The sequence below is a fragment of the Convolutriloba macropyga genome, chromosome 10, assembly GCF_964194025.1.
Source record: "Convolutriloba macropyga chromosome 10, txConMacr16.3, whole genome shotgun sequence".
Classification (NCBI taxonomy): domain Eukaryota; kingdom Metazoa; phylum Xenacoelomorpha; order Acoela; family Convolutidae; genus Convolutriloba; species Convolutriloba macropyga.
Genome location: NC_134477.1, coordinates 50,606,785 through 50,618,803, shown reverse-complemented (window position 1 = coordinate 50,618,803; position 12,019 = coordinate 50,606,785). Strand labels below are relative to the sequence as shown.

Sequence of the window (12,019 nt, the reverse complement as noted above, 5' to 3'; positions counted from 1 at the left end):
CTCACAAAAATTGAAAAAGTTTTTGCATCAGCATACGAAACTTTCATAGCTAATCAACTCATATTTTGTTGAAATAACAAATAAATTATATGAATTTTTGAAGTCTTTTTTGCCAAGGTAAATTTAATTGTGTCAAAACAGATGCTATGTTTTATCTAAAGTCGCAATTTTATGTAATCTGATAAGCGACTACTTTTATATTTACGAAGCATCACTTCAGAGGTAATTTTTCACTTCCTAATTTCCCTTTGTGAAAAAGAATTATCACGATAGAACTTATAAATCAATTGTTTCTTTTTTAAGAAACCAGTTCCTATAAAGATCTTTGCTACTCTTAAAAAATGCTTTTGTGTTTGTAATTTAAAAAAGTAATGTTTTTGTGTTTCCGTAAAAAGTTTCTGTTTTTGTGAAAAATTATATTCAAAGTGTCAAGATCGCTACATTGCTCGCGTTCTCAACCAATCAATGCCTTTAAAACATCTGTTCACACGCATCTTTTGTGTTGTTATTTTTTTTAGATCAACTCTCGGTTTTCAATAAAGCAAATCGCTTTTTTTAATTGGATTTAATCCTTCTGTTATTTTAAAGCAAAGGATGAAGTTCATTTGCTTCAGAATTGGCCCGACAATTAAGTTTTTTGTATTTTTCCGTCTGTTCATAATTTAAAGTTTCTTTCCGCTTCTACACACTCCTATAAAATTGCTTGCTGTTAAATCTGCTGTCCAGGGTATTTAGTGAAAAGTTTGTCAACAGATGCGCTTTTTTGGTTTTCTAACATCTCGGTTGTTTTATTACTAGTAGGCAAATTTTAGTAAATTGAAAGCGTACTACTTGGTGTCTCCGATTTTTACTACCAATACACAACCACCAAATTTGCTCTCGGCTCTTTCAAGTCATTTTTTAAAACTGTTTTTGTGTTTACAATGCAACACCAATTTTACGCACAGTTACTAAATCTGTTTTTTTAAAAATCTGTAGTGTTTTTTTATCGAATCTCCAGAAAGGGTGTTTGCGATAACTTGACGATTGATAAACAAAAACCGGCGGAACTGTTGGAGAAAGAATTGTTTTTTAGGTTTCAGCAGTTTCACAACTCTTATGATTTTTTTCGATTGTTGTAATTTTTTCGAATTTGCAAATTGCACAAGCAGACCGCTGGATTAGAAGTAAATTGTTTTGAAGAAGTAAATTGTTTTTTGTTTCAAACAGTTCGTAAAATTTTACCATATAAAAAGAATATTTACGGTCTACTTATTTCTACATCATCCAGATGAAATGTTTGAATTATCTTAAATGGTTCTAGGAAATAAACCCATGGGAAAACACCCGCCTCTTTTAACACCAAAAAAATCCACGAAAAAACCACCAAAATAAACCCCAAAGAAAAAATACAATCATTTTTTCATTGAAAAAAGACAATGAGATTGGAGTGAAATTCATCAAAATAAAAATTTAAACACGCAAGCCTGAAAAAATTAAGGTGATTTTCACGTTCTGCATAAAGTATTCACGCCTTCACTTTATAAATTATGCATTTCAGTGTCATCAATGAGATATGTTTCAGTCCGTTTTTCAGTTAAAGCAACTCTATGTTTAAAACACTTGCATTTTTGCCCCCTCCCAACATGCTTAACCTTAGTTCAAATTGCTCCAATTATCGCTGCCAGAATTTAAGGCTCATGATTTTGTTGATTATTTTGAGGAAGTTTATCTGGGCCGCCGCAGCCACGCTTTCACCTCACAATGTTGATTGAATGTGTATCATCAAGCAAATGAGCACCTAAAGAGAACCAACAATGCGATAAAACGTTTTCAAAGTGAGAATCACTTCAGAAAAGGAAACGATTTCTTTGTGCACCATTAGAAAAATTGCGAGCAATCGTTTCAAACATGTCAATTTGAAAAAGTGTTTGTCTTGTGTTTTTAATCTGTGTAATTGTGTTAGAATTTAATTGATTTAACTTAATTTGGTTGATTTTACATCTTTTTGACAGTCTAGTGGGGGTTTATATATGTGGGCTTTTTCCTCGAGGTGGGTTTCTTTTCGTTGTTTTTTGTTGGTTTTTTTTCCTATCTAATTTCAGTTGGTTTTTTCCGTGTGGGTTTTTTCGAAACCGGCTCAAATTGCTAACGCCGAGGCTGTTTTAACTTGAGAACACATATTGATAGTTATTGAACGTTTTTTCTTCCTACTAAATTATCTATTGTTTGACGATTGAAAAGTGAATATCTTACATGCGTATGTCAATTTTCATTACTTATCCTCCTTGATTTATGGAACTAAAGGTTTAACAAACTTAAAAAATTGCGAAAACTCGGCAATTCAAATATTACCTTGACACCCAGGCCTATTTACAAACCTGATTTTTCACATCTATTTTCATCTATTTGATTACACTTCAATGATTTTTAATTGATGGGCTTCGCATTATAGAATATATGCTGTTTGAAAATGTCACCAATGATGTTTCAGTATGAGAGGAGCCTTTTTCCTTTTTTAATGAAACATGTTAAGAATGAGCAAAATTGTTAAATTAAATACATACACCTTCAAACACATCAATAAACCAATAATCAGGAGTTACACTATATACTAAAAATAATGGTCTAACTGAGAAAATTCCTTTATGTGGAAACAAGGCGGATCGGTATTGTGCGTGCACACATAAAGTTCCAGTCCAAATTACACTATGTTTCAAAACCGAATAAAGACGCCGTAATTTAAAAATTTAACACATGCCCTATATTTACTTAGTCTTCAACAGACTTTAACTCAATTCAAATTCCCTGCTGGGCAGAAACAGATTATTAACAAAAACAATCATAAAATGCTGAAAACTAATATTATAATGATTTTAATCATAAACTCGATGAAAAAACACCGCAAGTGTAGCTGAGAAGTAAAACAGTCTACCGTTTTGGAGTTTCAATTCAATCTTTTCGTATTATGTAACAAACGATCAAAATTGACTATAAATGATCATGAAGCAACGTTTAAGTTTTGGCGAACACAGCCACGTATAAGTATCGTACGTACATAGCAACGTAATAACATTGGTACGATAATAGCAACAAGTGAGAGTTTAGACGGCAAAGTCTTTTTGCTCATTTAACTGGTATCAGTCTGTTTTTGATAATTGTGATCAACGCTGGTCACCATTCTATTCAAAACCGTGCAAAAAACCGAAAATTATTAAGTTCAAACGATTCTTACTTGATAGGTTTAATTATTAGGTTTAACGAAATTATGTTATTTGCACTTTTTCCGAGCTTTGTACGTAAATTGGAACGATTTCTATGCGTATTTAAATACTCGATTCTGATTGGCTAATAAAATGACGCATTTTGATATATATTACACGCTTTAAATCTATTTAGTTACTAACATCCTCCGGCCCAGAAGAACATGCTGGGAGAATGGGTACTAATTTTACAAGCGGGCGAACGAGCGATCCAGAGGACGTGCGCAATACGGCGGAGCGTGCGACGCTGTCGGAACCGTAACGGAGTTCAGTGATCCGAGCAGTGGGGTAGTAACCCCTCGGGTTGGTTTCTTCAACTACCCAAACCAAATCACCGGTCTTAAGGTGATGGTCGGCAGGCGTCTGCCACTTGGAACGTCGGTTCAGCGCCGGAACGTATTCTTTGATCCAACGAGACCAAATAGCGTTAGCGTAGGACTGCGCGCGGGCGTAACGTTTACGGTGATCAAACTCGTCTACGCCAAGGTTGGAAGGGAGACTACGTGCTTGGTTACCGAGGAGAAAGTGATTAGGTGTTAATGCGCCTAGGTCGGACGGGTCGGCGCTTACGGGCGTTAACGGGCGTGAATTAAGTGCATGTTCGACCAGGCAAAAAGTGGTACTTAAAACCTCAACTGTGAGGCGACGTGTTCCAAGGATTGTGTAAAGTACGCGCTTGAAACTACGTACTAGCCTCTCCCAGATGCCACCTTGGAGTGGCGCACTGGGCGGGTTGAACCTCCACTTGATGCCTTTGTGGGCAAGTTCTACAGCGATGTTGATGGTGTTCCACTTTTCGATGTTCTCGCGTAGTTCTTTTTCCGCGCCAACAAAGTTAGTGCCATTGTCTGACCAAATAATGGCCGGTGTACCTCGACGCGAGACGAAACGCTCCACTCCCATTACACACGAACTGGCGTCCATGGACGGAACAATTTCATGAACGGCACGAGTGGTTAAGCATGTGAAGAGGAAACCCCACCTCTTCTCGGTTGTCCTACGCACAGTAACGTAAAACGGGCCGAAGTAGTCGACCCCAGTGTTTGTGAAGGGAGGAGACTGGTATGCGAGTCTTTCTACTGGGAGGTCAGCCATGATTGTTTGGATAGTGGCGGCTCGAAATTTTCTGCACGTAAGGCAGTTAGATTTAATGGAACGTAGTGAGGAACGTAATTTAAGGATCCTATAACGTTCTTGTACTTTAGCCCGCAGGTAGTCAATACCTTGATGATGATGTTTAACGTGGGTGTGCCTAAGGAACAACTTTACAAAGAAATGGCGCGCGTCGAGAACGATAGGGTGTTTTACATCAAAATCAATTCAACCAACCGTTTGATGCGGCCAGCCGAACGAATTAGACCATTTGGTCCGACGAAGAGTGAAAACGGGGCAATACGGCTACTCCGTTTAACGTGTTTGTTTTCCCGGAGATCTTTCCTTTCGGAAGTAAAAGATTCTCCTTGAACGAGATACTGAAGATGACGCTCGGCTTCGTCAAGCTCAGTGGGATCTATGATGCTACCATCGGCATTACGGTAACATTCGTGTGAGGGTAACAGACGGAGTATGTATGCTGTTATCCGAAGCAACTTCTGATAAGAACTGTACTTATCAAAGGGAATTAAATGCGGGGGTGGTTCCTTAGTTGACTTGGTTACGGATGCGGCCAATGATGTATTGGTTTCGTCAGTTTCCTTAGTTACTATACCAAGTTTGATGTTTTTAACTACTTCGATGCTTGGTTCGAACGGGAATTCCTTGGTTCTTAAGAAATCTGGACCCCTCACCCAGCTACTTGATTGCAAAACCTCAGCTTACATACCACGAGTACCGGCATCTGCTGGATTATCGTTTGAGGCAACGTGATTCCATTCGTCAACGCTAGCGTGTTCTAAAATCTCGCATACGCGGTTTGCAACAAATATTGGCTGCTTGCTTGTGGAGTTGAGCCACTGCAAGACAGTAGTGCTGTCAGTCCACATGTAAACTTTGTTGACATGCACAGTAAGGGCTCGACAGATATCTTGTTTCAACCGAGCGGCCAGTAAAGCAGCTTGCAGCTCTAGCTTTGGAATTGTCATCACCTTCATAGGTGCTACGCGAGCTTTACCCAGGAAAATTGCAAGCTCTGTTTTTGGCCCACTAGAAGTGCTCGGAGGAATGCAACAGCGCTGAAGACCTCTTGGGAACTATCGCCAAACATGTGTAGTTCCAGGTGTTTAATGTTTCCCGAAAAGTAGCACCTTGGTATAGTGATTTCTGCAAGCTTGGGTAGTTCTACACTCCATTCGAGGAACCTTTCAACAGTGTCTTTTGATAACTTTTCATCCCAGTGCTGCCCGCTGACACGCCAGATGTCCTTTAGTAACAATCGGGCACCAACAGTAAATGGTGCCAATAGGCCGATGGGATCAAACAACTTAGACACTAGGCTCAATACCAAGCGTTGTGTTAAAGACTTAGTTACAGTACTGGAGGTACGCCGACTCACAACTAGAGTATCATTGTTGTGATCCCATTTCAACCCAAGCACGTGCGAAGAATCCTCCTTAGATGAGGCAATTACTTTTGGTTCGGTAGACTGAGTTGACCCATCAATTCGATCAGCCAGATTTGGTACATTGCTTACAAACTTAGTAAGCTTGAACCCACCTAGATGGAGAAGTTGCACCAACTCCTTCGATCTTTTGAGAGCCCTCTCAGGTGACTCCACCGAATCCCAGTAATCGTCCATGTAGAAGTTTTCTAGGACGGCTTTGGTTGCTTCCGGGTACTGAATAACATTGTCTCTGGCCGTGCGTTGCAGTGCATAGTTAGCGCATGTGGGCGAGTCTTTAGCCCCGAATATATGGCGCGTGTATTGATACACTACAACATTTGTTGTGGGGTCCTCCAGCCACAAAAAACGCATTGATGGCTGGTCACAGTCAGGGACACCCACTTGGAGGAACATACCCTCAATATCTGCGGACACGGCGAATTGATGCTGACGGAACCTAAGTAGTGCGTGGATTAGGTTTTGGAGCAGGTCGGGGCCAGTGAGCAAAGATTTATTCAAAGAAGTACCGTGGAACTTTGCTGCACCATTTAATACCCTACGCACTTTCCCCGGTTTGTTCGGATTGATTACGGGATGATGCGGTAGGTACCACTCTTTATTCGACCGCTGCTCAACCTTGTGAGCATCAGGGACTGTAATCAAGTAACCTTTTTCCAAGTCTTCACGGATGGTACTAGCATAATTTTCTTTCAATGATGTATCTCTCGAGAGCCGCTTTTCGAGAGACTTGAGTTGTACCAGTGATGAAAAGTAGTTATTCGGGAGTTGGATGTTGTCATCAGCCCATAACATACCGACATCGTATCTTTGGCCGTTATGGAAGGTTGTTGTTTCAAGTATTTCCTGCGCGCGAGCATTCGCTGCGGATCGTGGGTCAACTTGCTTGAACGCGCCGTACGATTCCAAATCATACCAAGATTTAACCTGACAAGCTAATTCAAAATCCTGTTCAATACTGGCTTTGAAACACACCGAGACTAAACTTGAACTTGACGGGAGTGGGCCACTTAAAACCCAACCTATGGGTAAGCGGACGGTGAACGGTGAGCACTTTTCGTCGGCTGAAAAATACTCTAACGGGCGGATGGCATGGTAGACATCCTGTCCAAGTATCATCTCAATTTCTCCATAGCTATATCTTACTGGATCTAGAACTGCCAAATGTGGGTAAGTTTCTTGCATGGACTTGACGTCAATGATGTCGGAACCTACGTTTAATGTTTCCCTCACGTAGGGACGCACAGTGAATGCTTCGAAGTCTTGGTCTTTATGAGGTGTCACAGTCAATTGAACCACCTTTGTGTCTATGAGTTCTTCCGTGTTTATACCCTTGACGGTAAGCTTTAATGCGGTACCCTGCAAACCTAGTCTAGCTGCGAGACTATCGGACACCCAAGAGTTACTGCAAGCGGTATCGCATAAAACCAGCGCCGTAGTATTGGTACCAGAAGAATTAGTAAGTTTCAGTTTCGTGACCTGAAGGAGGCCTTTGACATCCGTCACGGAAGACAAAGTGGTTGTTTTGCTTGGTTGCTGTTGACCAGTAGAAGGCCTACTAGTACCTTCGTTCGACTTCGAAGTATCGATGTTGTTGTTTGTTGAGGGTTTAGCTGGAAAAACCCTTTCAGCTCCATGAAGTAAGGTGTTATGGGAGCTGTTGCAACCATCTTTCCTACACTTACGGGGACTTGGGCATTGCCTAAACATGTGTTTATAACGCAAACAAGAGAAACAGAGCTTTGCCTCAGCCACAACCTTGGCTCTCTGTGTGGGGGTCTTTTACTTAAAGACACGGCATTCCCACAACCGGTGGCTGCCTTTGCATACATTGCAACTAGAGATTGCAGACAATGCAACTAGAGAATACTTCTTTGCAACTAGAGATTGATGTTGACGGAGATCTCTGTTGCGGCTTTAAGTTACTCTTCTGTTGCGTATTTGCAGCAAATGCCTTTGAAGCAACTTTTGATCTAGTTACTGAGTTGTTGGTATCCTCAGTCCTTGCTTTAAGTGCGGTATTCTTCATTAAATCGTGCGCTTCGGCTTTTTCTTTCCAACAATCGTTGAAATCAAGAAGAGTAGGTTTCACCCAATGCATTTTGACCGTGAAGAGTGACCATGACTCCTTCATATTGGGTGGTAGCTTCTGTACGGCGGTGTTGAGAAGCGCAGCACTCTTTAAATCCGAATCGTATGACAGCGATTTAAATACCCCGACAAGACTTGAAATGCACCCCGAGTAGTTAATGATGTTATCGCTATTGTGCATCTTCAATGGTGGAAAGCTGTTGAGTTTGTCCAAATGTGCACTTACGACCACCTGTGGTTGGCCAAATTTACGTTCTAAGGTCCTCAGTGCGTCTTTGTACATTGCGCCGCAGTAGGCGAACTCAGCTATAGCTGTTTTAGCTTTACCTGTTACGAGGGTCTTAAGGTATGTCAATTTTACATCATCAGTTAAGGACTGAGAGTCAATTGCGCTTTTAAACTGACCATACCATTCGTGCCACTGTAGAGGATCCCCATTGTATTGGGACAACTTCCATTCGGGTAGTGGGTCATTTCTCTTGGTAGATAAGGCGTCAGTGAATGCCTTAATCAAACTTGCATTTTCAGATACTGGCGCTGGAGGTGTGGGATACGGTGGGCCACCCCAACACAATTGTATCGGAGCAGTATGTCCGTATGTTGGATGTATAACCGGCGTGGCGAAAGGTGGCGCGATGTTAGTAGTTGTACTAAAGGGGTTAACAGGGATGCTACAGTTAGCTGCGTAGTTGCTATTTGGATTATGTTGTGCACTCATTTGCAAGATGGGATGGCTGATGGTGGGGTTAGCTGTGCTTGGGGGTAGGTTAGATTGAGCGTTGTTATAGACGGTTGCCTTATTTTTCGCCTGGTTTACGTTTGGGAGAATATTTTGAGGAAAACGCCACAAATTATAATCGGGGTTACGGTTAAGGGGAAGTTTGGGTGCGGTAGGGCATGGTAACAGGCGGGCTTGAGGTGAATGGACAATGTTTTGTTGTGGAATGTTGGGGACGGGTAAGTATGTTGCTGTGCTCGCTGGAGGGGGCGACGGAATCACGGGAGGCTGAGGAATAAATAGATGTTGAGATGGGAACACGGGAGGTGGGTTCACGAGTGAGTTTAGAGGTGGAGGGATATTATGCGGGGAATGGGCAATAGGGACTTGTGTTTGGTTTGGAATGTTACTTTGAGATGGATTCAGTAGTTGTGGAACATGAGGCATCGACATGTGTAATTGACCAGGCACACTGGAGCTTTTCGGACCCAAGAACTGATTTACTTGTGGGTTTGTTGAAACATTAGGTACAAAAATGGAATTAGTTGGTGCCATAACGGGTGTCGGTGGCCGGGGAGGTTGCATAGGTGGTTGAGGTGGTGGGAGTGCGACATTTTGTACGTCGACTGGTACTTGGTTCACTTCACCACTGCCTGAGGGACTATGTGCCCTTTGATCAATGAGTGATTGCTGCAGTTGAGCCTGGAGATATTCCCGATACAAAGCTTCCTGCTGGGCAACAAAAATTGCAACTCCTGGCCGTGTGTACTGAGAAAGCATTTCAAGATGATGTAAGTTATCGGCAACATTACTTGGGTTTTCTGGAGGATTACTAGGGGAAGTATCTTTAACAGGAGGGTCGGCGGTTGCTGAACCAGGACGAGAAAAGTTTAACTCACTTGAATTACCTGCTGGAAACGAATTTACCCAATCCTGAACAAGTCCCTGACTTCTATCTGATCCCCTATCTTTAAACAAATTCACTTCACTTGAGTGTTGACTAAACAATGAATGATTATCCATTAAATCAGCCTCATCCAATTTAGCTGCTGCAACACGCTGGCGGTGGTCTTCCTCCAATTCTTGAAGTGCCATCTTTTCCATTTGTATTTCAAGCTCCTTTTTTCTCATGGCAATTTCGTGTTTTTGTTTAGCGAGGCGCATGGCAGCTTGTTCTTGTTTCTCGGCCTCTTCGCGTTTTAGTTTTGCCATGAGAAATTTATGTTTACGCTGGCTAGACATTGATGATGTTGTTCGGCGTGAACTTCTCTTAGGTTGGCCTTGACGATTAACGCCTTCACATACGGTGTCTCGGTCAGCAACTGAGTCAATATAGCTTCTAGCCGCAAGCAAGAACTTATCATTGTTCTTGGTTTTATCATCCAACCATTGCTCAAGGACAGGGTAAATTGAATCTGGGTTCTCCGCTTTACTGGCTAAGTCAAATAGTTCTTCATTCTTCTGCACTAGTTTACTGAAAACATCCTTCAACTTAGAAACCAAGCGTTCAACTTTAACCTTCCTGTCTTGACGATTTATGGCATCTGTGATGTCCTTATGGATGTTACATAAGTCAGATTCTAGATTAGATCTTGCATTAAAGAGCTTTTTCAATTTTTCTTGATGTTCGGCCATGATTTTGAAATGGCTAATTTATCAATGTAGAGTAACTTTCAACCAAACACGTTGAATGAGGGTTATACCGAACCCAAATGACGACGACTTGATAATCAAGACGTCGAAGAGCAGAAAAGAAGTTACCGAGTAATGAATTACTCGGGGAAAGTGAGTAAGAAATTATAGATTGCGTCTAATGTGCTTGAAAGCAACGTGAGACTAAACAGGAACACAGGCAACCGGGGGAAAAGGACTGGGTGGACGAAGCACGACGAAACGGGAAACGAAGCGGACGGGGCGGGAAGGACGGGCGAACGGCGCGCAACGCAACAGAGAACGGAACGGAACTGGCGAAAACGCAGGTAGTAAACGGGCGACGCAACGGACGGGACGGAAACGCTAAACGAGCGACGCACGAAGAAACGAGACGGGCAGAACGGAGGCGTTGAGCGAGTAGCGCGCAACGAAACGGAAAGGCGGGTCGGAACGGGCAGGAGACGATTACGCAGCGAGTGGTGAGGTCGAGAACCACTATGCTAGCAGACCACAGCAACAAACTCAACCAAACAAACTAGCCGTAACTCCAGAACAAACTTAAGTCACACCCTAGGGAGAAGGAGAGATGCTACTGCAAGAGACAAACTAGCACAAGTCAATATGAGGCTTAACATATGAAAATAACAAATTAAATTACGGCAAATGTCAGTATACTAAAAGGATGAAAAGAGCAAGAAAATTACTAGCCGTAACTCCAGAACAAACTTAAGTCACACCCTAGCAATAATCAAACCTAAACAACCGATCAGCATACCAACAATATTAAACAAAGTACAGCAAATGTTAAGTAATATGCAGTGTTTTTGTAGTCAACGAAAGCTGGAAAAGTTAAGAAACAATCTAGCCGTAACTCCAGAATAAACTTAAGTCACACCCTAGAAGGCAAAAACCTAAACCACGTAGCAATCATACAGTTACACGCAAACATACAGCAGCAAAAATCAATACAATACAACAGGGGTGCTAGTAAATCAGTAAATTGGAGAGGTCCAGAAACCAACTAGCCGTAACTCTAGAACAAACTTAAGTCACACCCTAGAAAGCAACAAGACCAAAGCAACTAACCAGCATACTAGCTTAATCAACATACTGCAACAAAAACAACAACATATTTCATCACATATAACATACTACATCGAAAATGGGAAAAGTAGCGAAGAAAACGAAAAGCCGAGTTTTGGGAGAGCGACGTTATTGAAAAAAAAAGCGGAAAACGGAGAATTTTAAAGTTAAAGGACGAAAAGAACGCGGACAAAAAACGGTACATAAACGAGCGACAAAAAAAATTATAGGAATTTGATAATTTTTTGTAGGCCGGGGGTTGTGAAAAAGGAAAATTTTCACAACTTTTTCTGTTTAATGAGTTTCACTCAATTAACGAACCTTCTTGTTGAGAAAATGATTTTTTGACAAATTTGTCAAAACTTTATGCATTTGTCCAATTTTTCTCAAATTTTGGTCAATTTTATGCAAATTCTTGTTTATGGAACGGTAATCCAGTAAACTGGACGGTTTTAAGCTCGAAAGTACGATTTATCAATATTCGGTATTGATTTTCTAAATTTTTTGATTTGCCTCAAAATTGACCAAAGATTTTCAAAATTGAACAATTTAGCATTATGTGCTCACGTTTTTTTTTCTCATATTTGAGGTTATTTTTTGCTATGTACCCATAAAGGACCATTTTGTCTGAATTTCCCAACTTTCAGCCAAAAATTTTCAAAATCGATGTTTTTT

At 41.2% G+C, this 12,019-nt stretch overlaps 1 protein-coding gene across 2 annotated transcripts in view; it reads left to right on the top strand.

Annotated features, from left to right (window-relative positions):
• Positions 1-12,019, top strand: part of LOC142348656 (large ribosomal subunit protein mL54-like) — a 285,508-nt gene that overhangs the window by 39,324 nt on the left and 234,165 nt on the right. The gene's annotated exons all lie outside the window — the stretch shown is intronic.